At 39.2% G+C, this 22374-nt stretch overlaps 1 protein-coding gene across 6 annotated transcripts in view; it reads right to left on the reverse strand.

Annotated features, from left to right (window-relative positions):
- Positions 1 to 22374, reverse strand: part of OSBPL3 (oxysterol binding protein like 3) — an 84082-nt gene that overhangs the window by 46299 nt on the left and 15409 nt on the right. For 5 of the 6 annotated variants that reach the window (XM_051610413.1, XM_051610418.1, XM_051610416.1 and 2 more), the window contains exon 2: positions 18018 to 18138. The gene's annotated coding sequence lies outside the window, so the exon portion shown is untranslated. Of the gene's footprint in view, positions 1 to 533; positions 626 to 18017; positions 18139 to 22374 lie in introns of all 6 variants that reach the window. The other variant, XM_051610415.1, reaches the window with a different exon arrangement.

Consider the following 22374-nt stretch of genomic DNA (forward strand, 5'->3'; position numbering starts at 1 on the left):
TTTAAGAGCTTGTCTTCTTAAAACCAAAACAAAACATATTTAAGATTAAGGCAACGGTACACTGCAGAAAACTTCTCTCCCTACTGCTGTAGTCTGAAGCATCCAATTTCCAAACAAAACTCTTTTCCAATCTTCTGTGTCACTTTGACAATATAGTTTGCTGTAACATTTCAACCAACATGGCCTTTTTTCACCTGAAACAAGGTCCCTCCTCATGATATTTACCTTGTCCTAGTTGGAAATACTCCTAGAGCAAATCTAAGCTCAGCAACAGTAATGATACTATCCAGGAAGGTGTGAAAATACTGATACTGGATCCAAAACTGACTCTCTTATCCTGGCTGCCAGCAGAAGTGACTGGGCCTCTCTAGAGTGACTGATACCCTACATTACTTGTGGAACTTAAGGCTACCAGGTACAAGAGCAATTATAATTTTAAAGCAGGCATAAAAATCAGTATTACGCTAAGATAAGATTTCAGCTAAAATTGATATATTGAGGTCACCATGATCCAGTTGCTTCAGGTTCAATACCTTTTGCTCCTCCTCCCCATGCCACAGGACAGTTGCAGAACAATGTTTGTTCCCATCTTTCCTCTGGAGCACATAGTGCCACTTAGTTTGGTCTACATTAAATAGACAAATCAAAGGTGTGAGGCTGAGGCAAATCCAAATAAATTTAGGACAGGAATTTCACAAGTGCTCTTTTGGCCTAATTCTTCACTATCAATGCAGCAGCAGCAAAAGTAGGCCAAGACTGCTTTTGCAAATGACCTTGCCAGGTGCATTTTGAAGAATTAAGAATACATGAGTATCAAATATTATTTATAGCTACTACATCCTAAACCCATAAACAGCACTTATCTCTACTTATCATCTGTTACTAAGAGCCTTATCATTCTACATCAATTAAAACCTATGTAAACGTACAAGTACAACAGCAAGACCTATATTTTTTAAAGAAAAGTACTGCCCTGAGTTGTCTCCAAATCTTTAAAATTGCACAGGTTCAAAGAAACCTCTCAGTATCACAATTAATCTCTTTCAACTCTCAGAAAAATAAGCTTACATAAAAATCCAAGTTTTTCAACATCTCACAAATGAAGAAAGGCAGAAATTCAGAAAAGAAAAAGAAAGGAAAACTGCAGTAAAAAAGTCAGCATTATGCAATTATTTTTGTTATGGCACTGGAAGAAATATAAAGCCTGAACAGCTGCTTCAGAGCTGATTCAGCAGTGAAAGAACACTTAAGAGAGATTTTGAGCAGTGAAACTGGAAGCATATATTTCATTCTATAACTGTAGTTAATTCAGGTTTTGTGAATAGAAGAATAGGAACAACAGAAAGCCTAGTGAGAGCTATGTGGACACAGAAAGCACAGGATTGAGCAATCCAAATCAGAGTATCAATCAACATTGAGTGACTTCCACTGAATTAAAATAGAAACTGTGCTAAAAGCTTTGCTCTCTAGCTATTATGAAATTATTAAGTTACATTCATTCACATCCACCTGGATAAACAAAGCAACAGTCTTTTCCAAGTAATGCTTTCCTGGCTTTTGCATTACAGTTCAAATGATTTGCTTTAACCTATTCCAGTGCCTCATCTGTCTCAAAACCAGAAAGAAATAGGTATAAACCACAGATATGCCATCTACAACTTCTGGAGAAGTATTTCAAGGAGGGTGTTAGCTGTTCTTGAATTACCGTAAGGTTCATACTGTTAAAGGACAAAGCACACAACTGCTGTACTGTTGCTAGGTATTCTCTTTACAGAGCAAACTTTGTATAAACAAACAAAATAGTTTTAATAACTTTGGATTTTTTAAACTAACTTTGAAAACAACTTCATGAGACTAACAATTACAGGAAATACTTCAGAATTGCTTTCCATCAGACAGGTACTGTCTCTAGAGATCAAATCACAACCTCTGTTGAGATGTTTTCATTAGCCACGGACACATACTACTCTCTCAAGTAGTTTGTGATGCAAAGAAACAGTTGCTACCATCTAGATCACCCTCTTAAGGAGGCTTTTGTAGCAATTAAATCATGCCATTTCAGTGACCCAAAAGAAGCAAATTTAGTTCAAACAAAACTCTCCTCATTGTCTAATCAGGAGAGACACAGAATGGGAAAGGGAAAAAGCTAGACAAACAATAAACATGCTGCATTTAACACCAGAATACTTTTAATGTAAAATGTTCATCACTTAATGAAAGAAAATCTTTTATGTTCCAGTGTGTGGAAGGCAAAAAACCCCCACGCAAACAAAACAGAATAATCCCCCAGAAACAATCCAGTAGCCTGCATATCAAGAAAGACATCAAAGAAGAACATGCTACAATGTGAAGTCTAGTCAGACTTTCCTCAAACAAAGCAAGTATCTGTTTCACTAACCCTTTGGGTGAATAATTCAATCCTTATATTAGAAAAGATAATATAGAAATTTAGAAATAGGTCAATCGTCATCTGGAAACAGAAGTATATATAAAAATACCAACTGTCCTCAAATTCACCATAGAAATTGACTGTCATACTGCATGCAATATGATTCCTTTTAAATGTGTAATCTTGCCGCTCTTTCCACCCCCCAGGAGATCTATGATATACTATATAAAAAAACTTGCTGGGTGTATATTTTAGACAGATATATTAAAAATCTTGGTGACTTAGCAATATAGAAAATACATGCAGTAGTGGCTGTATTATTATGGTAATCAGCCAGCTGCCATACCACCTTTTCCACCCAACTTTAAATCATAGTTGCAAATCATATCTAATAGGACTGACCTAGCTCACTGTGCGGTCCTAAATAATTAATTCTTTCTGCCCGCCTGCCCTCCCCCCCACAGCTTATTGGAAAGAGCCTTGTCTAGGGACAGCCTCCAGCTCAGGGCTCTCTAGCAGGAGCTACCACACTGAGTGAGGTCCCACATGACCCCTCCAGGTCTTAGCATGACTCTCACAGACTTGACCAAGAAGCCAGAAGCTGGCGGATTGCAGGAAGTGGCTTGTGACCCAGTAACAGAGGGGTCCTTAGTCTTCCTGTCATGATGATGCAGCAGAGAATAACAGCTACTGAGTTGTGATCAAATCCTACACTGGCAGCACATACACCACATACAGCCATCCTAAGGAGGCTGAAAGCGCTCCCTGTGCTCAGTTAATAAAGCCACATCAGTTCTGTTAGCTCTGGAAGTGCTATTCATCTAAAGAAGACCTTACAAGTAAACAAAACAAAGGATGATCAGGCAATAGAAAAGAGGTTTATTATCATTTTCAGTGAGGAAAGTAAGAGGCACATGGTATCATTCTACAATCTGTACTAAAAACCTTGGGAAAGCCCATCCATTAGTGATAACATCCCAGAGTTGGTAGTAGAAACATTACCAGCAGAGCTTTGGCACAAGCTTTGTTGCCTTTCGATTTTCTGCTGTTACTATTTCAAGCTTTGCTTTGTTCACTAAAATGAGGATGCCCCAAGGCTTATTCATTTTTTAAACTGCATTTATTATTGCTTAAATGTAACTGAAATACAAACTGTTTGTTTTCCTAGATTAAGTTTTGATAAGCACAATGTTATTTCTGGAAGTCAGTGCTCTCTCATTAAAATATCTGTCAGTCTGCCAGTATGTAGTAATTCAAGATCTTAAGACAGCAGTGCCTGCACATCAAGAAAAAGACATCACTTTCCTATCAAATCATTGAAGGCATCCATTTAACTTCAAATCAGACTGTCTCTTTGTGACGTGATAAGCTACCTAATGCTGTGAGATGCATAAATCTATCAAGGCTGACATCAAGCAATAATTTTATTAAGCCAGCTGACATAGTTGGTTTAGCTATGGAGAGAAAAACCAAAAATATGTGGGTTTAGGTAGAAGAGCAAATAGAACTACTGGAAGACTTTTGGTGGCCCAAGAATAATTCACACCAAAGCTTAAAGAAAAACGTTATGGGGTATGCATGAACAGCAAACAAAACACAGAGATCCTTTACCTCAAACAGGAAAGCCAGACATGTTCATTAAAGAGTGGCAGGATACAACAAACCTGCTTTGTCCTCTTTGATGTGTTGTTCTGCTTTTCACATTTTGGCATTATCTACTTTCTAAAAACAAAACCAAACAAACCCCAAACTAAAACAAAAGAAAACCTAGGTCCTCCTCCTAGAAATCTGTTTGTCCAAAATACACTGGAAGTGACATGTATGCCTTCTGTATGTCACATAACTTCTAAAAGAAAAAAGTTACAAAGGAAACAAAGCTTCCCTTTGAGAATGTTGAGGGCTTCTCCTTTGTAAGCAGGCCTATTAGCTCAAAATTTAAATATCATTAACTTTAATGACCATGGTAACAAGATTCAGTTCTTCCTAAGATACATATAAATTCATTTACACACTTTATAAAGTATAATGACCAAGAGTTATGAAAATGTCACATTTCTTCTTGATCAATTTACCCTGTTTTTAGAGGCTTCTGTCTCTAAGTCCATTCCAGTACATCATTCTCAGTGTACTTTAAAGCATTAGTATTTATCAATGCAGAACTGCAGCTATTAAGATAGCTTGAAACACCAAAATTGGTGTATAGTACTCTGAACAAGAGTAGGCAGTTATTAGCACATCAATGTTAACCCTTTCCAACACAACCTCATGGAAGGGGCCACTAACATCCCAACCCCATGTTTCTGAACACACACTGTGTGAATAAACCTTAACACTTCAGAGATGAGCTGTAGGAAGCAATTACCATGTATAAAGAATATGGAGGACAATTAGCACTAAGTGCTAAGTATTTTGTTATTAATTCCAAAAGGTAAGAGCTTCTTAAATCCAAGCGTTCAAAAAAGAAAAAAATAATAAAAATTAAAAGTGTGAGGAATTGGGCTGGAGCTCTTCAAGAACAGACAGGACAATGCCTGCAGCTGTCCTTTTGCTTGGAAACATGCATCATGTACATGTATGCAGGTGACAAGAACTGTGAGAAGCAGATGCAGAGCACAGTGTTCTTAGAAGAGTCTACATCACAGTTGGTCTTAAATCCATTCATATTTATGATTGTAACAAACACCTTGACAACGGGAACCAGAAGAGAGGTTCCACAGATCAGGTTTTCTGCAACATTATCCTCATGTCATAGGATAAAGATGAACTGAGAGAGACCTAAATGAGAGACAGACAAGATGTGGGCAACCAGATTATAAATCAGAATTATTACAGGCCTAAGAAATATGAAATGGGAAAGTATCAATAAAAATAGCTGGGTCAGCCAAAAAAGATGCAGCCTAGAGATGAGGACCTCCAACTATGTTAACAGGGTCTCTCTTGAACAGGAAAGACACCATAAACAGGATCATCTCCCTACCTCAAATGATAGAACCTCATCACCACCTCACTGAGTCCTGAAATGCTGGAGGAAAACATGAAACCAATGAGGGTTACCTCAGAGGCTCTACTTGGACAGAGCTGGTAAGAGAACTTTTGACCTTGAAAAAGGAAGAAAGTAAACACTTCGCACTACTCTGGGTAGTACAAGCTACTAGCTATACATTTCAAATTAATTAAAAAAACCCCCAAACACGAAAAACCAAACCTGAAGTTCCTCATTATTAAAAAAAAAACATGCTTCAGTTACACTCCCATTCTCAAGCATTTTTAAAAGTATAAAAGATGGAAGGTCTTAATTAGGATGCCTCAGCAATATGAAGGAATGAATAATTTACAAAGAACTTGATTTGAGGTCAGTGAAAGGGTGCTAGAACCTAACAATCTGTATTTGTTATTTCCAGTGAGTACACTGATTTTTTTACTTCCATCCCAGTCACTGTAAACAGGCTACAGAGACAAGAGACAACAACATAAAGAGTTTTATAATATGTGCAGTCTAATGTCTTGGTTGCTTCATAGCATTTTTGAGGTTGGTTATACTTGAACTGCAGCTAACAACTGGATTTTAATTATAACCTACAAAAGCAGCAATAAACAGAAGCATGTACAAGTGATGTAGATTACCCTTAATCTGCTTAACATTAGAAGGCAAAGACCAAGAAGGGTGGCACTCTTCTATCTCTTCACTCTCGTGATTTTTGTATTTGTTTCTAAAATGCTGACATATGGTACTGGCTTTTCTAGACCATCAGGACTCACAACACAAAAACAAATTAAACTTGTGGTTAATTATGTGTAGTGCAGCATGAAGTGCATCCTGACATACTTAAACAAGACATTTTTCACAATTTTTCATATAATGCACTTGAAGAGTTTCTGAAAAGGAAAATAAAGCCATTTCTAAGAAGAAAGAGCAACAGGTTTTTTTTATAAAAATATGCATAAACTAACAACATATGAAGTTACAAGAAATATAACATTAAAAGCTAATTTCTTAACAGATGGCAGTCATGCCCACTTCACCCATGCTGACCTACATATCTTGTTCCTTAACTTCCTATAATATTAATCTTTCAGTGACTGCATTTTCCACAATTTTTCCAGAAGTGATACTTCTAAGATAAAAGGTCTGAGAAACTCACTGAAATATATTTTTACATTGTAAAATATAGAACACATAAAGGAGGAAAACAACTTTACAAAGCTTATGCCATAAAATTGCACTTTTGACAGAAAACTGTCTTTTCAAAGGCCGCTTAGGAGTGAAATTCTATGTACAAAGTTTTCATCAAGTCTTGACCCCAAAACTTGAAGTTTGCAGACATCAAAGCATTTTCACAAGGCACACTTTATTCAAGAAAAAATACACCTGTGATATAGACAGGTAAACCAACCACTGAACTGAATTTCATTATTTTGTTCTATACATTTAATTGAGAAAAGACAGAAACATTAAATGCATGTAGAAACTGAAGAGCTGGAGGAGGAATATGAAAAAATAATTTCCATGAATGGTAATTCAAGTAAAAAGAATTTCAAATTTCCGTATAAAATGTACCAAATCTTTTCTCCTAAGCATTATGTAATGCTGTTTTTGAGGGCACATTATAAAATACTCCAAAAATATTCAAATATTTTACTTTTTTTTTACTCCAAAATGACAAGGTTTTACATAGAATGCAAATCTTGGAATGACCAAGGGCAGTTGGAATTATTACATTTGGAGAAGTTACATCATCAGCATTTGCAGTTTTCCAGTCTTCTCTTCTGTACTCAAAAATAGGAAAATAAGTCAACTGTCCTAGCAGCAAACAAACAAGGTGGCTGTGGGAGCTGACAATCCTCCACAGCTCCAATTTCAGACTGTTGTTGTCAGGCGTGCTAACTCACCTGACTGCTCATCAGCATCTGGGGAAAAAGTGTAAGGTAGTTTGAGCATATTTTCACTTCATGTGCCATGGAGAGACTGTTGCAAAAATTTCCTTTTGGAAAGACTTACAGGCTTTCCTGCAGTAGAAGAGGGAGGGCTTCTATGTAGCAAACCCGTTATGGATGAAATTTGAGGATGCATTTTGTTGTTAGCAACAAAGATGTTGAGAAATTAACACACAACTGGTTAGATAACAAAGCTCTGAAAGGCTGCATATATGGACAGAGAATCAAAAGGGCAAAGGACAGAGAATCAAAAGTTCCTGTTTTGACTGAAGGACCAGCAAGCCCCCCCATGTCCCTTGTTAGAATGATCTTTCAGAGTAGAAGACTAGCACTAATCTGGAACGTAATATAATTGTGGTTGAAGCTACTCCTACATTGTTCCCAGAGTGAGAAGACTGAAAGGTGTGATTTTACAATACCAGTTAGGCAGAGGAACAGTAAAGGTGATCATTGCTTTGACTGCTTCAACAGTGAAGGAGACCGTTGCATCAAACAATGAAATAAAACAGTGACAAAGCAAGCAAGGTCTCCTGTAACACTCTGGTATAATTTGCATGACACATCAAAATCCACATTTTTCGTATGTGTGTCATGTACAAAAAAGTTAGCTAATTACTTGAAGAAAAACATTTTGATCTCTTCCTTTGTGTTTCTCTCCTTTCAGCACCATTAGGTTTTTCAGAGATTTCGAAAGTGGGACAAATAAGGAGCCACATGCCAGAATGTGAATAGCATCCAGCAAAAGCTGACCACATTTTTGTGTTTCACAGAATATCCATCCTGAAGTGTAGTTCATTTAGACTAACCCAAAACTGCATTAAATTTTAACACTTCACATTTTGCTTTCACATGAATGATAGCATTCCCAGCTATACCAATTCTAGCCTATCACCAGCCTATTAAAAATTTCAGTATCATTCCCACAAACTGGATTTAAGTTAGCTTTTACTCTCTATGGCATCCAGCAACTCATTTTGTAAAGTCTGTTGTTTGCTCTTGTGGGTTGTTTATACAATTCCAGGATACAATGCTTTAAAATAATGAGTTTCCAGTAAATGCTGCAATGCACTGGTTTTGCTGCCTTGTGCAGAAGGATCTGATTTTATATTAATTTTGCCTGGGAATTCTGCAAACTGCGCAGAGTTCAGATCTCCTGTTCACACATTCACATCTTCATCTCCCTCCTTGACTCACTCCCTGTGCCTGGAATACTTTGCTAGAGCTAGGCAAATAGCATGAAGCATTTGGACATAAAATCCAGCATCTAAGCTACCATATACAGCAAATTTCCAGCATCTAAGCTACCATATACAGCAAATTTAAGACGCTTAAACTCAACAACAAGTGCAGGAATTGTCAAGTTGGATGTTATGCATCAGGCATAAGAAAGTTAATAGATGTGACAAATGCATTTCTTCCCATGTGAATTTAATGTTTCTCAGCTAGTGTATCTAAATTAAGTCACACATTAGTTATGTCTGAACAGAGCAGAACAACAATTAACATTTTGTACATAATCAAACACTAGCTTTTTTATACTCAGATCCAATCTGAGGGACACTGCAGGCCTGACTTTTCTTCAGCTGAGCAAGCAGTGAAATATTATTTCAGTAACATCCACTTAGAGCAATCAGTCTTCATGTCTTCATACATATTTCACAGGTAGCAAATTAAATAGATCGTGTGAAAGCAAACAGTTCAAATTGGGTTGCCACAGTTTCTCCAAAACCACCAAACAGCCTTCCATTTTATCTTCCGGATAACATACTGACTCAGGACTTTTTTACCACTGGTAACAGAAATAAATTAATAAATAAATCAGCAATGCTGGTTTTCACAATCATTTCAGAGTACTCTGAAATACAAAAGCATGCAGAAATAGGAGTACTTCTTTTGTGACAGCAATAAAATATTCTTTATAAAGGAAAGTATAGCTTCCATACCTTGACCTTTGTAACATGCTATTTGCTAAATAAGCAAAGACCTAGCTAAGGACAGTTTGCTAGCTTGTATAGGTGTGTTGGGAATAAAAAGACAACCAAGGATAATGTAGGCCTTTTCCTGAAGGAAAAAGGAGACTTAGCTATGCAGGATATTGAGAAGGCTGAGGTTCTCAATGACTTTTTTGCATCAGTCTTCTCTGGCAAGTATTCCAGCCTCATTGCAAAGGACACAGCAGGTGAAAGCAAGGACTGGGAGAATGAAGTACCCCCTACTGCAGGAGAAGAACAGATTCGTGACCATCTAAAGAACTTGAAGGTGCACAAGTCTATGGCATCTGATGAGGTCCATCCACAGGTCCTGAAGGAGCTGGTGGATGCAGTTGCTAAACCTCTGTCCATCATATTTAAGAGCTCATGATGGTCTGGTGAGGTTCCTAAGCAGAAAAAGGAAGGCCTGGGGAACTACAGGCTTGTCGGTCTCACCTCTGTGCCTGGCAAGATCACAGAACAGATCCTCCTGGAAAATCTGCTAAGGCACCAGTTTGGCACCTTCTACAACAAGGCTACAGAGATGATAGACAATGGCAGAGCAACTGATACCATCTACCTGGATTTGCACAAGATGTTTGACACTGTCCCACATGACATCCTGGTCTCTGAACTGACAAGGCATGGATTTGACAGATGGATCACTCAGTGGATAAGTAGTTGGCTGGATGGCTGCACCCAGAGAGTTGTGGTCAGTGGTTCAGTGTCCAAGTGGAGGCAAGTGACAAGTGGTGTTCCTTAGGGGTCAGTATTGGGACCAACATCTTTGTTGAAGACATGGACAGTGGGATTGAGTGTATCCTCAGCAAATTTACTGATGATACCAAGCTGTGTGGTGTGGTTGACACCCAAGAGGGAAGGGATGCCATCCAAAGGGACCTTGCCAGGCTGGAGAGGTGGGCTAGTGCTAACTGCATGAAGTTCAACAAGGCCAAGAGCAAGGACCTGCACCTGGGTTGGCGCAACCCCGGGCACAAATACAGGCTGGGAGGAGAATGGCTGAAGAGCAGCCCCAAGGAAAAGGACTTGGGATTGGTAGCAGATGAGAAGCTCGACATTATTTGCCAGTGTGTGATTGCAGACCAGAGGGAAACCCGAGCTGCATCAAAAGAAATGTAGCCAGCAGGGTAAGTGAGGTGATTCTGCCCCTCTATTCTGCTCTGGTGAGACTACATATGGAGTACTGCATACGGCTCTGGAGCCCTCATCACAGGAAAGACATAGAGCTGTTGGAGAGGCTCCAGAGAAAGGCCATGAAGATGATAAAAAGGGCTGGAGCACCTCTGCTATGAAGACAGGCTGAGGGAGTTTGGGCTATTCAGCCTGGGGAAGAGAAGACTCGAGGGAGACTTTTATAGTGGCCTTCCAGTACCCAAGGGGGGTCTACAGGAAAGCTGGGGAAGGGCTTTTTACCAGAGAGAGCAGCGACAGGACATGGGGTAATGGTTTTAAACTGAAAGAGAGTAGATTTAGGTTAGACATCAGGAAGAAGTTCTTCACCATGAGGGTAGTGAGGTGCTGGAATAGGTTGCCCAGGGAGGTTGTGGATGCCCCCTTCCTGGAGGCGCTTCGGGCCAGGTTGGATGAGGCTTTGTGCAGCCTGGTCTAGTGAGAGGTGTTGCTGCTCATAGCAGGGAGGTTGGAATCTGATGATCTTGAAGGTCTCTTCCAACCTTAACCATTCTATGATTCTGTGATATTTATATACATACTTTCTATACATACATCTACATTGTTGCTGTCACTCTGTTCAAGTGCTAATGATACCTTTTTTAATCAAGTCTTAATGTGCAGAATTTTTTCTATGACAATTTTTTTGTGTTTTATATGCACACGTGTCTAGTATGTTGCAGTCAGACTTCTGGGCTATAAGTTAAATAATATGTGATGCACATGTACATAACTGAAAAACAGGAACTTATCTTCCCAGTGGTGATGAGTAACAGCACAGCTGGAGCATCCATCCCCCCAGCCAGACACCCAGGCAGAAGACACCATTAGTGGTTCCTTGTTCCTTGCAAGTCACTATTAAAAGTGACTCAATCAACTGTTAAGGGAAATCCCATGGGACAAGGTGCTAGAAGGTAAAGGGGCTCAAGATAGCTGGTCAACATTCAGGAACCACTTCTTGCAAGCACAGGATCAGAGCGTCCCAATGGTTAGGAAATCTAGTAAGGGAGCTAGGAGACCTGCATGGTTAAAAAAGGAACTGCTGGGCAAACTTAAGTGGAAAAAGAAAGTCTACAGATCATGGAAGGAGGGGCTGGTCACTTGGGAGGAATATAGGACTGTTGTCAGAGAATGTAGGGAGGCAATTAGGAAAGCTAAGGCCTCCTTGGAACTTAACCTTGCAAGCCAGGTTAAGGATAATAGAAAGAGCTTTTTCAAATACATAGCTAACAAAACTAACACTAGAGGCAATATTGGCCCACTGTTGAATGAGGTGGGAGCCCTGGTGACAGAGGATATAAAGAAGGCAGAGGTGCTGAACGCCTTCTTTGCCTCTGTCTTTACTCCTGCAGGATTTCCCCATGAGCCCCAGATTCATATAGCCCCAGAAGAAGTCAAGATAAAGGAGGAGTTTGCCATGGTAGATGAGGATTGGGTTAGGGATCGGTTGAGTAATCTGGACATCCATAAATCGATGGGTCCGGATGGAATGCACCCAAGGGTGCTGAGGGAGCTGGCGGAGGTCATTGCTAGGCCACTCTCCATCATCTTCGGTAAGTCATGGGTAACAGGAGAGGTGCCTGAGGACTGGAGGATAGCAAATGTCACACCAGTCTACAAGAAGGGCAAGAAGGAGGACCCGGGTAACTATAGACCAGTCAGCCTCACCTCCATCCCTGGAAAGGTGATGGAACAACTTGTTCTTGTCGCTATCTCTAGGCATATCAAGGACATGGGGCTCATCAGGAGCAGTCAGCATGGTTTTATCAAGGGTAAATCATGTTTGACTAACCTCATAGCCTTCTATGAGGAAATTACTAGGTGGATAGATGACGGTAGAGCGGTAGATGTGGTCTATCTTGATTTCAGTAAGGCATTTGACACCGTCTCCCACAGCATCCTTGTAGATAAGTTGATCAAGAATGGGTTTGGTGATCAGGTAGTGAGGTGGATCAAGAACTGGTTGAAAGGAAGAAGTCAGAGAGTTGTAGTCAATGGGGCAGAATCTAGTTGGAGGCCTGTGACTAGTGGAGTCCCTCAGGGGTCGATACTGGGACCGGTGTTGTTCAACATCTTCATCAATGACCTGGATGAGGGTATAGAATGTACCCTCAGCAAGTTTGCTGATGACACAAAGCTGGGAGGAGTGGCTGACACACTGGAGGGCTGTGCTGCCATTCAGAGGGACTTGGACAGGCTGGAGAGTTGGGCGGGGAGAAATCTGATGAAGTTCAACAAGGGCAAGTGTAGAGTTTTGCATTTGGAGAAGAGAAACCCCATGTACCAGTACAGGTTGGGGGCTGACCTGCTGGAGAGCAGTGTAGGTGAAAGGGACCTGGGGGTCCTGGTAGACAGGAGGATGACCATGAGCCAGCAATGTGCCCTTGTGGCTAAGAAGGCCAATGGCATCCTGGGGTGCATTAGAAAGGGGGTGGTTAGTCGGTCAAGAGAGGTTCTCCTCCCCCTCTATTGTGCATTGGTGAGGCCGCATCTGGAGTATTGTGTCCAGTTCTGGGCCCCTCAGTTCAAGAAGGACAGGGAACTGCTTGAAAGAGTCCAACGCAGAGCTACAAAGATGATTAAGGGAGTGGATCATCTCCCTTATGAGGAAAGGCTGAGGGAGCTGGGTCTCTTTAGCTTGGAGAAAAGGAGACTGAGGGGTGACCTCATCAATGTTTACAAATATGTAAGGGGTGAGTGTCAGGGAGATGGAGTTAGGCTTTTCTCAGTGTTGACCATTGATAGGACAATGGGTAATGGGATCAAATTGGAGCATAGGAGGTTCAAGGTGAATATTCGAAAAAAAATTTTTCCTGTGAGAGTGACAGAGCACTGGAACAGGCTGCCCAGAGAGGTTGTGGAGTCTCCTTCTCTGGAGACATTCAAAACCCACCTGGACGCGTTCCTGTGTGATGTGCTCTAGATGACCCTGCTCTGGCAGGGGGGTTGGACTAGATGATCTTTCGAGGTCCCTTCCAACCCCTACGATTCTATGATTCTATGAAAAGGGCCTCCAGCTTACAGCCAAAGATCCCACTTCAGAAATATTCCTCAGAGTTTGTGCTGCTAGTCATGACTTAAACAACTCTGAAAATGCTAACAAGATAAATCCCAAAATACTCAAATCTGCTTAAACAGATGCATGCTAAACAACCTGCGGCTTGACCAACAGAACTTTGCAGAGGTATTTATATCCTCCTCCACTAGGACTTCAAAGAAAAGAAGAAAACCAGTAGTCATGTATGTTGAGTTGTATTTCAGTCTTAAGGGGGTTTTCAAAAACCTTTACATTTGCTTTTTCAAAAAATTTAAATGCAAGAAAACAGGGACAAATAAAATGAAGTACATTTAGAAGTAAGATTTTAGCCTGCTTATGCTTTACATTGTGTTCACAATTTGAACGTCTTTTTATTTCTGCTTTGAAAGATACATACATACCATGTGAAATAACTGATTTCAAGTACAAAGTTAAGAAATTCTTATAATTAATTCCTTCCTTCCTTTCATTCCTCCTATTTCTCTAATGCCTCTAGCAGCTGTCTTCTACATCTTTGAGCCATACTGTCCTCCATACTTGCTGCCATCATACAGAGATGATGACTATCGATGCGTGGTGTCACTCCTTGCCAACACATCCACCTTTTCTAAATCATGGCTCATTTCAGTGATACTGTTTTGACAAACTAACAATCTGAAAGACTTTAGTATTTTTGAATGTTACAGGTTTATTTTTTGATAAACACTTCTGTGATATTGTTCAAAAATCTCCCATCTGAAATACAAGTGCAGGTAGAAAATAAACTGAAGAACACAGACAAAGCCAGTGAGAGCTTGCAGGCATTTCTGGGGGAGCGAAGAGAATTGCCTCGAATGAAAAATTATGTTTCTCACTGCAAGTGTCTTGGACAAGACATCTCAATTTTTTCAAGTGAGACTTAATGATACAGTGTAAAGCTACTTCACTGAGAGGGATGTGTTTATTTTCCCCCTTCCCTTTCATTTCAAGGGCCAACTTCATTTGTTTGTTACTTCAGCTGTTTGAGTAATTGCTTTCTTTAGCTTGGTGTTTGGGGATTTTCTGGGTTTTGTAGATTCTCTTTTTTAATTCAATGAAATTAACATTATTTTTTAAGGAAGTACCTTAGGCCATGGCAATTATTGCCAGTAGAAGTAATATACAGGACCCCTGAAAACAGACATTTTTGCCAAATATATCCAAAGTCAAACCCTATCACAAACTTACTTAGCTCTGTGTACACCATCGAGGTATATACATATTAGAAGAGGATTTGTAATTTCTATAAACCAAAAAAAATAATTTGAAGAAAGCCTCTTTCACATCAAATCTTGAGTCACCCTAATGAAGATTACTGGAAGGACAAAAGGGAAAATGTTCTATAGCTATTCAGGATAAGTTCTCACACACTTTCCTCTATAGCATCTGGTACTGACCATGCCAGAGACAGGCACAAAGTACATGCATCATGGCAGCCCCTGCACCCTGATTAGCAGCATTCCTTCAACAAGGAGTTTGCAAATACAGCCTAGATTAGATTGAAATCTTACAAGTTGTAAGGAGGAGATGCTGAATTATGCCCTTAACAGCTGTTACTTAGCTATCACCACCTCTTAATTAGAGGTTTCTTTCAGATTTCCTTGATAACCATATTTTACTGAAAAAAAAACCCATGACAAACCCAACCACCAAACCCAAAATGTAAACGATATGCAAAAACTTTAAAGGGGAAGTATAAAATATAGTTTGGCCAGATAAAACAAATAGACTTCTAGATTCAGTGTCTTAAGTGAAAGCATGACTCATGGTCTGAGGGAAGAATAATTTTTCACTTAGGAGACTTCAAAAAAAATTGGAATTTCTGGTCATGGGATGACTGTAAAAACAGGCCAGTGAACTTCCTCACTCTTCAACCACCCCCAGCAGGATTTGGACTAGTAAGAAAATAAACTTTGTCTCCAAATTCGATACATCCAAGTATTTATCTGGAAAATTGCCCAATGCAGCCTACTTGTGTAGAAGGGCCCATGCTACACAAAGCCAAGACCATGCTTTAATTGCAACAGTAAGACCCCTTTGCTCTTCTTACAGCCAGACAGTCACAGTTCTTCTCTCCAATTCATCTTCCAACAACACAACAATGGGTGAAACAAAAATAAAAAGCATGCTGTCAAGGACTAAAAACCAAAGGAAAAGTTTATCAGTACTTCAGACACAAATGTGCACACTTCTACAGTTAGTCGCACAGCAAAGCTACAGCATGTGCAAGAAATTCTCCAGGGTTAGTGATCAGCTGTAAATAAATACAAGAGGGGTTTTTGCTAAGTTTTCATTCCTGTATATTTACTTTCACAAATAAATTTTAAAAAGTGAGTGAACCATTGTATTCATTCCTATCTTTTCCAAACTGTAACACTACAGATTATAAACCTTGAATTTAACTTGTGTTGATTTAAAAGTCTTTGGTAATTACTCCTTGTAAAATGCATTATTGCAAGAAAATTACTATCAGTTTGTTGGTTACAGTGAGGTAGCTGGAGCTTTTGCATGTTTTATGACCTGTTGTCTTTCCCACTAAAAGAACAGGGGTTCCATGAAGTTTCTTAAATAAAATTCATGAAGACTGAGGATCACTTCACTATATTTTCCTGTATTCAAGAGAGCAGTAAAGACTTCCTCTAAAGGCTCAGTAACATGTGGAAACCACTTCTATAACAGCCATAGATTCAGACTTCAACTCTGTAAAACTGAATTTAAGATAACTTCACTTTAAGGTGATTTCACTTTGAGCACTGTTTCTTTCCTTTTGCAAAGATACAGGGCTACCTAGTGAAATCACACCATGTGTTAATGTGAGATTTAATATATTGAAAAAAAAAAAAGGGTGTTACAAATTAATGCATTCCAACAACATAAGCCAAAACGCTGGTATGACATCAGTATGAAAACAAAAATATTATTGTTAAGATAAACCGTAGTTTTCATTACAGCCTCCTGCTATAGCTGTTAGAAGAGCAAGGAAAAATTTCCTTTTTTAATTGTTAAAACTCTGTTAGCTTTGAATCCCTGTAGATCTACCACCCTTCCTTTTGAAAACTGTCAATTTTGTCTTTAAATGGAGAACATTCTTGCACTGGGAAGATCAGGATAAGTAAAGTGAGGGCTAGCACTAACTTTTCACGGGTCTTCTGCATGACTCCATTTGAAGTCATGAATGTACCTGTTCCACAGGAACACCCTCAGTAAATAAAACAGCCTCATGTTGCATAGTGGGGTGGCACAAGTCCATATTCATTTCTGCCAAGTAAACTAACTTTTTGAAAGTCATTAGACAATCATGAAACAATGCTTAACTACTTAAACATAAAACTTTCCAACATAATCAGCTAACTGATTTGTAATAGTATTTGATAAACTGTCCTATCTGTATAGGCAAAAGGATTTTGTAGCAACTGGGCACCTCCCAGAGAGAGCCCATTGTAGCAGTATTACAGTACCTACCAACACTAATAAACCAAGTATTTTCCACTCCTTGCTTGCCTCTTCAGATTATTTTTCAGCTCTTAAGTTGTAGAAGCTGAACACATACATGGATGTTAATGTGCTTTACAGCACACATCTAACATATGCTTGCTACCTACTTCAGTTTTCATGACTCATCTCCAGCTTTCCAGAGAAAAGTAAGTCCTACTGGGCCATATACAGCTAGTGATACTTTTTACATGCTCACAATAGAAACTGTCAGATATTTAAGTCTAAAATAATTAATCATGGTAAAGCAGTGACCAGGCCTAGACAAATACAAATGTAGGAATAATGGGAAATTGATGCAGAACAGCAGTGCTGTATTCTGCTTCACAGGTAAAAGATCCACATAATTTCAAAGTGTTAGTTTATATACAGTTGCAGGACTGGAAGAATTGCATAGTACAGAACATCCAGCCTTCCACAACTGAAAGCAAATGCCTAAGTTGTATGCATGTAAGACTACAACATCCTACCTGTGCAGTGTGCCTTATAATACACATTTAATGCCTATAGGTTAAAAAGGCCAAGAATACTTAAAAAAAAAAAAAGTTAAGATGCAGCACAAGTAGCTAGCCAGGAAGCTCAAGTGTATTATTAACATCCCAACCCCAAAAGAATAATTGTTAAGTATTCAGGATGCACAGTGAGTATATTTACGTGCTATCAGAGAAGGTAAAATGCTACCACTGCCATGACTGGCAATATGACTTGGGACACACAGCACAACTTCAGGTTTATCTTTTCCTTGCTACATCCTTCAGTTCTTCTTCTAGACATACAAATAAGCACAACACGTTATCCCCAAAACCAGCTATACTACAGCCCTCTCCCATTCTCCACTGATGGAGTGATTCTTCATGGCAAGAAACTTCTTAAGCACCTTCTTTCATCCTGTCCTCTCTAGGCTGAAGCAGGCTCCATGCCAGTTTAACTTCTCCTTTCCTATAGGGAAGCCACCACATCCATGACATAAAGATGACTGACTTACAGTGAGTGGGTACTGTCTCAGTGCCAACTATGAAGAATCCAAATCTCCTCTTTTACAGCAGTGAAATTCTGAGCAATTCCATTACACAAGATGTGGTAAGCTCACGAGTCTGGTGCTGGATCTAAAAAGAAACAAAAAAATTACATAAGAAATAAAATTTCCTGCTGCATCATTCTTCCATATCTGGGAAGCACAAGAAAAGTACGGAGTACAACATATGATACCTGGACATTTTTCTACCCTCTTTTTTGTGTGTGTGTCCCCAAAAATATTTCCTTAAAATACAACATCCACAGCTACATCTTCCTCTCCTGAAATACATATATAAATTCAGTTTAGCAGTAGTCTCCTATATAACTAAGTTTTAGTGTACTGTCACACTAACAGAACAATGCATTTTGTGACAGAAACAGTTGTTGCCTCAAGGATCCAGAACTGTGTGTAACTCTACCGAGGGTGTAAGGAATCCACTCAAACGTCAGCACAAAGAAATAAAGAAAAATCCCACATAGAAAGAAATGCCAGGGGTACTGCTCTCTGACAGACTTGTATCACTACCCAGCTGCTGCTTCAAAGCAACCAACATGCACTTCTGACATTTAGTCAAATGCACTTTTTCTGAAGGTAACTGGATTTTACAATTTTAGCAGCCTGCAGGAATTTTCTGTACAATGTGAACACTACCAAACAGAAATGGCTTATGATGAAGTTTAATGTGCTCAATTTGAGCTAAAAAGGATCAACAGTTTAGCCTCTATATTCATTGACTGTATTGTGTTTTACTGCAATTTTTAGATTTGAATTTTTTCTGTTGCACTCAGTCCCCATATCAGCTTGACGATAATCTTACCAAAAGACAGTAATGAACACCAGATGAAACAGTGTCTGGGAGCCACATATCATTTACTGTTTATAAAAAAACAGCACATCATTAAGCTCCCGCTGGTGCTATCAGGCTTTCCTGATCTTTCTTCAAGATCAATACAGGAAGCAGAATTCTTCAAATTATTTGTACCCTAGATTCAAATTGTTACCTACTGTGTAGCTTTTGGTTTGGTTTTCTGTGGTTTGTTTTTTTTTTGGAGGGGGGTTGTTTGAACTGGTGTGGTTTTTTGATTGCTTTTGTTTGGTTTTTGTTTGTTGTTTTTAAGAATAGCTTTAGAAGTTACAAACTAACTTTTCTTTCTTTGTTTTTACTTCTACATGCTATCAATAGACCACACAGCTTCATTTCAGTAATGGGACCAATTTATTCTGCATTTCTTGCATTATTGACATTACTGCCCTTATTTAGTAGTGTTCTTAAAGTGACAATATATTTTCCAAGGAAAATGGAAATATTTTCCCCTGGTTTCAATTCACTGAGTTTTAGGCATTAGCTTTTCCTTCTCTTACCAATTGTCCACATTTGATAGCTCCTAATTTCATGTTTACACTCAATTCCTTGCTTCTTCTATTTGTAACATTTCCAGAAATGCCGCCACCCCTGGCTGGTTTGGAGTCTAAACATCTGTGATCTAAATTTAGGATTAGATATTTTTAATGTATGAACATGCCTATTTTTAATAGTAATCCAAATATTAAAGGTGGAAGTTTTAAAAACTAGAGCAAGAAAGAACACTTGATGTGTTAACTTTGATATTTTATATTACTCTAAGGTTCTTTCATTTGTGCTGCCTTTTAAGATTACAGACCTAAAATAGCTATTAATGTAAGACCCTATTGACATTTTAGCCTGGAGAAGCATGCAGTAGGCAGACACAGCTGAAATAATAACATATTTGAGCGATGAACCAGCTTTACAATTTTATTACTCAGACTTTCCCAAATCTATGGCTGGCAGTTTTCCCAGTAACTCAGAAATTAAGCTGTTCTACATATAAAACTTCCAACTAATCATATACTAAAAGCTTCTCATGGTTAAGGCAACAAAATGACCTTATGATAAGCCTTGGAAAAGAGAAGAACCCTCAGCTTTGAAAAATAGTACCTTTAATTATTTGTATTATTAACAATGTGAGAGAAATAAGTAAAAAAGAATCTGATACAGGTTAGAGACAACTATGTTAATTAGCAGGAGTATAATACATATCACACTGAAACAGCAGGGACCCTAGAGGAACCCGAGCAGGAAGTGACAGCTACAAGGGAACACAAACTAAGCGTTATCCCTCACTAGGAACACTGGCAGTTCTGTGCTAATTCCCAAAACACATGGTTGCTTGAAAATAGGAAAAAAAAAATAAAATTAAAAACCACTATCACAAAATCAAAATTAAGAAAAATAATTGAAGTTTTCAACACAGTCTCCAAGGTGAGACCTTGTACAGCAATTCCACAGACTGAAGGACTGGAAAGGGAAATTGCCTTTTCCACTGTTGCAACCTCACAGTCTTCATATAACTAAGAGCTACCTAAAATTACATCCAGAATTTTCCACATTATTGTGCAGCCCTCTGAGTAAGAGTTTAGCATTGCCTGCACAACTGCAGAATTCATTAACTCCATGCCACCTCGGACAAGTAAATGCAGAGGCCTTTACCTTGAATGGCACTTCCTAAAGGTATCCAAGAAGTCAACCAGGGAGCTGATGTTTGTACCAACCATTTAGTCACCCCATAAAGATAACTGATGCCTTTGTTATCCCACAATCTTTCTACAGTTTTGCACAGAAGCAAGTCTTCCTCCTCCCAAAGCAAAATTTTCCCCACAACTTCCTGGTCAAAAAAAGACCCCATGTTCCCCATTGCTCTGCATCCACCATGCTGTAGTGATCTAGTCTGATCAACCAGCACAGCGATGCATTCATGTGATTTTTTTTTTTTCCTGAATATTTTGCAATACAGGTGTACACTTCCAAAAAAATCAAGTGGGAGATCCAGACCAGCTTACCCACACTCTTGATTGATTTATAACTTTTTTATGCCAGTGAAATAAAAAATTAATCCATACTTGTACAGAGATACTCAGACAGAAAAATTCTGGAGTCTGATACACTGAAATAGAAGAGCAAATTGAACAATAACCATATATCAGAGTGGGTGACTACAACTCATGTGAGCATCATAGAGGGATGCTCATTAAATACAGAAAAAGTTATTTGGTATCCAAGGAAAAATAAGAATGAACATGTAATAACTGACCTTTTAACAACTCTACAATGGTCCTTTAAGGTGTTTTGTACTGTAATAGTCTCAAAGAAGTTACGTATTTCTAAATATTTCTGGAAGAGCCTACCAGGAGTACAAAAAGATGTAATCTGGCAATAGAATGTAATTTGGTGTAAATCTGCAGCAGGAAGACCTAAACCCTTGGGGAGGAACCAGTCAATTCTCTCCCTTCTCAAAGTTAGCCACTTATTTCTGCTGCAGCTCCTGAAAAAAAACGTAGCAAGATGACTACAGAGTGGAATATGAATCCAGTAAATAACTAACCAGGGAAAAAAAAAGTAATTTCTTAGCTACACTCTTTTCTGAACCAGCTCACTGCACGAATGTGCTGCCAGTATACAGGAGATAAAAAGAGCAAAACGGGCAGCTGCAGACAGGAGGGTAAAGCAGAAATACACCTTTTGGAAGCTTTACACTGAAAATGGAGCTAGGAACAAAGTGACAGGGAACAGCAAGAAAGCAAGTGGCTTGCCTGAAACAACCTGCAACAGACATGCCTTCTAAAATTCAGAGTTTGATGCATGTGAGCAAAAGCTGCCAGTGATGCCAAGTCTCACTGAAACAAACACTAAAAATCTTACAGTTTGCATGACGGATAAGCTAGTTACAATTGTCATTATATAGTGCTAGCTTTAATTGCTCAGAGCTAAACAATAGCTTTCAGAATTTAATATATATATATATTCAGAATTATATATATATATATATATATATATATATATAATTTCAGAATCAGCTCCCCCTAGGCTTTTCTAACTTTCAAGGAGAGAAAAATCTTCCCCTTAGAAAAAGTACACCAGCATACACCGTTGCATGTTACCACAGAGAAGCAGGAAGCAAACAATTAAGAAGATTAAGTTTGTGTCTCCAAAACACCCACTCAGAACTCCACTTTTCGAAAGACCAATTGCTTTTCTATTCCACCATTGTGGTTCCAGTTACAGAAGGCAACAGAAGCATGGATACCATCTCCTTTTTGAACTAAGCCATTTCATTGCTTTATTGGCAGACTGTACTGAATCTTGTTCATCCTACATTTCCGGTCAAGACATAGCCTTTACCAGCAAGCTGTCCTGGTACCCCCCCCCCCTCCCCCCGCCCCCCCCCCCCCCCCCCCCCCCCCCCCCCCCCCCCCCCCCCCCCCCCGTTTCCTTCCCACATGCCACCTAGCTAGGCATGGCAGGGGA

The sequence above is a fragment of the Apus apus genome, chromosome 2 (assembly GCF_020740795.1).
Source record: "Apus apus isolate bApuApu2 chromosome 2, bApuApu2.pri.cur, whole genome shotgun sequence".
In the NCBI taxonomy this organism is placed as follows: domain Eukaryota; kingdom Metazoa; phylum Chordata; class Aves; order Apodiformes; family Apodidae; genus Apus; species Apus apus.